The following is a 5,964-nucleotide window of genomic DNA, read 5'->3' as shown; positions in this document are numbered from 1 at the left end:
TGTATTGTTTCATGAGAGACATGCAATTTCAAGGCCATTTCATGAGTGTGTTGCTTTGGGTTAGACTAATGTCTTCAAAGCATCAATATCAGTTTTTAAGGCTAAAGTCACCTGAACAAAATCTACTGAACCATTGTTGACACTTACAAACGTTCAAAACATTTCCATAAACTTCTTTGATATTCTCTGTTGTTACAGAGGCATTGTTTCCCTTCTTGTATTTGATTGTGTGTCTTGTCGTGTGCTATCACTAAGGGATTAGAGTACACTAAACTTTACAGGCTACACTACCGTGACGTGTAGGCAGTTCATTTAACTATTATATATAATGTACATTTTTTGGGACATTAATTTTTTGACAACCTAATATGCAACAGTTACTCTTGATAACGGGGTCAAGATGAAGTAAAGTAAACAGTTTGAAAATCAACTCAGCACCTTCAGAGTGTAGGATTAAAGTCATCTAATTATCACAAAATTCTAAAGAAACAAATGAAATGGAACACAAATTTCAGTATAATCCAAGGACTTTTATTTAAAACTTACTTTTAAATAACAGATGTGTTGGCATGTTTACATTAAAGAGCACTGTGGTCATTACTTCCTCTCTAAGCAGACAGTATGGATTCTCGAGTCCGAACTATCAAAGAAAATACTGTCTTACCATGCTTTTCAAATCAAGGTACATTAATTATCACATTTCTAAGGCTAGTCATCAGCCATTTATTTTATCATCAATATTCAGATGACACGCAGATCATCAGCTGACTAGAAAATTCCACTGTGTGACTTTTATTCCAATATGTAACAGCAGCAAGAACTAATATATATTCAAAAATCAAGTTTTGCAATCAATAGTATATTGCTTTATATTCTCTGAAAACATGCTAAAATAGCAAAAAAAAACTTTTTGATTTTAAAAAAAATTTTACTTATTTGTCCAACACCATTCAAACATTATTTAACAATTAATTCAAGTTCACATTCCAACTGGATTTTCTTAACCATTTGGATACTTAGAGTATCAATTTATTAACAACAAGGTATTTTATTTTTTAACTTATAATATCAAAAACTGGAAAGGAATAAAATCATATGCCTGATAGAGGTTAATATTTGACTGTTAAACATGAACGTTAGAACAAGAGGTCAAGCAACACTGAATTTGCCCATACCAAAAAAGTAAGAGCAGCAACTGATGGCTCCAACAGCTCACTTTTCAAATATTAATAATGCTAAAGAATTTTACGATATATATTTAACTACCAAAACACATTCTCACGTGAGAAGAGCCAAGATTTGGTTTAAAATTCAGAATAAAATGCTCTAAAACAAAAACATCTTTTGAAATAAACTGTTTTACATCAAAGCCACATTTGGCTATCTACTGCATCCACCATGGAGGATAAAACCCCGATTTTAGTATTGTAAGTCTGTATATCCCCCCCATTGTCTCAATGGGGGACATTATGAAACAAAATATAAATAGAATATTAGCCATTAAAAGCTTCAGATCAATAAAAATGTAAAACTAGTCAAGTCCTCACTGGAATCCACAATTCATAACATATCTTAGGTATAAAACTAGAATCCAGGACAACTAGACACCTTAAAAATGATGAAGACATTTAGACACAACTTTTTATTGTAAATTATAAAATAAAACCCAGTAGAGATCCTATTTATCTGGTCATAAATGACATTAAAGAGGAAGTGGCTTAATTTTCATGCTATCATGAATGCAAGTGGTTAAAAACTGACCACCCGAATTCAAACCTTTCCTTTACTCCATTATATAAACTGTAGTGTTTTAACACCTCTCTAAAATTATTAGATGTATAAATGTCTTACTTCATTTTTTTTAGGTGTCTAACAGCCCAGTTACCATTAAACTATAATCTTAAAAACCAAAAGGAATTTTGTCCACTTTTAAGATGATAAAGATCAACAAATACCCTTTTCATAATAAAGTTACATAATAAATACAAGGTTCAATTTCATTCACATACAGCATTTACTCCGAAATGGTTCACAAAACATTCAAATACAAGAGCTTTAATTCCAACAATGTTGAAACTGCTTATTTGGCCTTTCTTTGCTTTAAACTCACCTCAGACAATACTCAGAAACTTTTCCTACAACAACTGCTCAGCCAGCGAGGAGAAAAACTGGTAAAAAAAAAAAGGCATTGAGACTTCTCTTGAAACATTAAGGAATTTTAGTTTATTTCTTAACTGCATAATAAAACAGGTCAGTTAAAGGCAGTCAGAGTAACTATGACATGTTATCATTGAGAGATCAATCAAGTGCCAATACAGCAAAAGATCCTCTCCATTAAGAAATTCATCCCTCTGCCCTGATTCAGAAACACAGTATTTGACTTAAAGTATATTAGATAGTTAAATGTTTAACAGAGTATCAAGATTGGAGAACAGACAAAATAAGTTTCCAATTGCTAAAGAAGATGATGGAAGAAATGTGTATTTAATAATTCATAAAAACAAACCAGAGTAGATAGAATAGTTATTTAATACTCCAAAAATATATAACCTCTAACCAAAACTTTCCATTAAAAGTTTAAACACTATTAATATAATATGTCAAAAAAATTACAACGTTTTTAATGCCATTTTTTTAATATGGTAATCAATTTAGATTGCTATAACACTTAGAACTGTTTTCAGGTAAAATATTATAAATGCCATAAACTTACAGAGAAAAATGTCAGTGTTTTCCATGCCTGTTCAACTTTAGCTTTATCGTTCCTTTTCATGGTTTTCCTGTACATCTACTTATTCATGTCTGAGGAAAATACAAAAGAATTTATATTTGCCAAAGCATCCATTAATCATTTCTGTGAGCAACGCAAAACATGGAAACCAAACTTTCAGTATAAAAATACAAAATGATGTTTTTCGTAAAGGCTAAAATGACAGACTAGAATGATAAACCTGTAAAATGTCCAGACAAGTAATGTATTTTACTGTAATATATGCATATACTTCTTTAATCAAGGTTCAGGTTAAAATTCCAGACAGTAAAAAAAAATGTCATTTTACATACATTTTATTGCCAAATAGACCAGTATTTCCATCACTACTTCTGTTCTATATCACTAGCCTAAAAGTTGTGGTTATGAAACAATGCTAGCCAAATGAAGTACAACTAATAAATGAACTGTATGTATTTATCAGCAAATAATACAATTGTTATTCTCTTGTACCACTTCCTTCACATAATGTGAAATCTACTTCAGTAACTTCAAATTGGAACAGTGAATGTGCTTATGAACATGTGTCTGTCTGTATACACACACACACACACACACAGAAGCATACAAAAATAAATATTGATAGGTTAGTAAACAATGGCATTAAATGCTAATTGCAAAAAACTGGTCTCTAATGTATTTTATTTAGTTTATCTTTATTGATGAACGAAAAAATACCAAGACTAATGATTTAGTTATAAACATAGGGATAAACATAAAGGCTTGTTAGTGTTTATGTAAAATTTGTGTAAACTATATAAGGATTTTACAGGTCCCTATAATCGCACATTTATAGAATACCTATGGAATAACAACTATCACACACTGTACCATACAAGACCTAAAAAATGTTAATTCTTTCATTGTTATAACCCTTCATGAAATTTTTCAGAGCAAGTGATATTCAAATCTCAGTTTGTGAAAAGTGATTCAGAATATGAAAGCTTTCTTTTTGGCTAGGTAAAAGTTAGGCCAACTATTTTCTTTTCACATATTGTGCAATATTATGCTTTTGCATCAATAAAATATAATTGCCATTTAGAGCATTATTTTAAAGAGATAGCTCATTATTTCATCTCACTTATATTCGCTGTACTGTTTGTGAAGGTCATTTATGCAACATTCAGTGTCAGTTTGGGGGATGGAGAATGTGGACACAGATGGAGTAGGAGAAGCTACGGACACAGCTAACTCAGAAATAGCAATATTGGTCAAAGAATAAATGAACTTTTATTATTCAGTGTAAGAAATAAATTGTGTATGTAAGGCAGCAACAAGGAAAGTTGAAGAGATCGAGCATATTTGTTACAGAAACTGAAACGAGTCTTCTAGTGCAATGAAGTCCAACATGACTGTAGAAGGATTTCAAATTTCAGAAGAGATGCAAAGCTGGCATTAGAAAATGACTGGTGATGGCAATTCATCTCTACACAAGTAATGGAGTGTGTTTCTTTGGCCAGAAATGTGGACAAAATAGAATGTGCTAATCATGCTGTAAGACTGTACACAAACTCTGTATTCCAAATAACAGGAGAAAGTGCAGAAAATAAACTATTTTTTACTATTAGAATCAGTAGAAAAATCAAAATTAAATATCTTATTTTTTTTAAGCTTCATACTTTTAGGAAAGTTCTTGTTAAATTTCAAACAATTTCATCCACTATTTTTATTTTTGGAACAAAATATAAAAACAGCAACTTTAGGTCCTTACAATACAAGGACCCAGTAGCCATAGGATTAAAGTAATTATAACACAAAAACACAAAATTACTAAGATACCTCTTTAATTAGTTTTTACACATTATGAAAATATTACTCACAAAAATATTTACCAGTTTTATATACATTTTCTTTTATATCCAGCATAAAACACCTTTATTGTTTGTTTTACTACACAAACATTTTTGACTAATAAATTGTTTTATAAAACATTACTTACAAGATCTTTTTGATTGCAACCTAATGCTAATCCTTTTTTCAGAACACAACCTAGAAAAAAATAAGGAAAATATAAACATTTTTCCTAACTCAAAAAAATATCAAACAGAACAAAGTAGTTATTTAACTGCAAACCTCAGAGCGCTGTGGAAAGATATCCTCAAACAAATGTCAGGTTTGTGACTTTTCATCACAGGAAAGCTAGTTAAATAATAATGAACTCATCTGTAGTCAATACATTTTTCATTTTATTAAGAGCAATTACTAAACTTAATATTTCAAGCAAAAACTTGATTTTGATTTGGAAACCAAGTATTTTATTTGATCATGAAGTCATTTAAAAAAGTTACTCTCACTGCGTAAATGACGTATAGCTCTGTTCAACAAACTACATAAAAATTATTTTAGCTTTGAAAATATGCAAACTGATTTCAAGAATAATTTATATGAATACTATACAAGCTAGGAAATTTTTGAATATATTCACACTGGGCAAAATTTTTTAAATTATTATACAAATAAAAGACTACTACAAAGACAGATGGAATGACAGCCTTAAATTAAGAAATTAATTTCTTACATATGTTTAGTACGAAATATATTTTTATCCAAGTCAGAATAAAGATGTGTAATAACACGTCAATCACACTACCTGCTATATCCAGTGCCAACAAGAGCATTATAAATGAATAAAGGTCAATGGCAAATGTACTACAGTAAACAATTCATGGTTTACATTTTACAAAACTTTTGATATTGATTTAGGGGGCTCTCGAGGTTATGCAAATGAAATACAAAAACTATGATGAAAAGTAGTATTTATAATCTTAACATGAAAATCATCCTTCAGACTCATTAACCCTTTTGATACAGGTCGCAGGTGAAAGGCCATGTCACCTTGTTTGTTGACTCACATTCAAAATTTTATTGATCTACTATTTCATGAATTTACTTCAATAAGTTTAGTACCAAACTGTAGATTATAATTCAAATTTCAGAACTATACATTACTTAATTTTTAATTTAAAAGTAAATATTAAAAAAACCCAAACATTGATTTTTGTGTGTCACATGGTATATTGAATGCAGCACTGGTTCAAATTAGAAACTCAAATTACAGATACTGACAAGCTATAACATAAAATAATGTCTTTTCTATTTGCTAAGTTATTGCTCACGTAGTAAATCAAATAGTGGCACCCCACTCACCTCTTTCCAATTTTTAAAATGCTCCATAATATAATTATGAGTAACCA

At 30.0% G+C, this 5,964-nt stretch overlaps 1 long non-coding RNA gene across 2 annotated transcripts in view; it reads right to left on the bottom strand.

Moving 5' to 3' along the window:
* LOC106457996 overlaps positions 1 to 5,964 on the bottom strand; it is a 24,764-nt gene that overhangs the window by 1,669 nt on the left and 17,131 nt on the right. For both annotated transcript variants that reach the window (XR_001290747.2, XR_002610288.1), the window contains exons 6-9: positions 4,710 to 4,759; positions 2,714 to 2,802; positions 2,111 to 2,168; positions 547 to 640 (exon numbers count right to left, since the gene is read on the bottom strand). This is a non-coding gene — a long non-coding RNA (uncharacterized LOC106457996). The remainder of the gene's footprint in view (positions 1 to 546; positions 641 to 2,110; positions 2,169 to 2,713; positions 2,803 to 4,709; positions 4,760 to 5,964) is intronic.

This window comes from Limulus polyphemus, unplaced genomic scaffold (assembly GCF_000517525.1).
Source record: "Limulus polyphemus unplaced genomic scaffold, Limulus_polyphemus-2.1.2 Scaffold401, whole genome shotgun sequence".
In the NCBI taxonomy this organism is placed as follows: Eukaryota; Metazoa; Arthropoda; class Merostomata; order Xiphosura; family Limulidae; genus Limulus; species Limulus polyphemus.
This window is presented reverse-complemented; position numbering and strand designations above follow the sequence as displayed.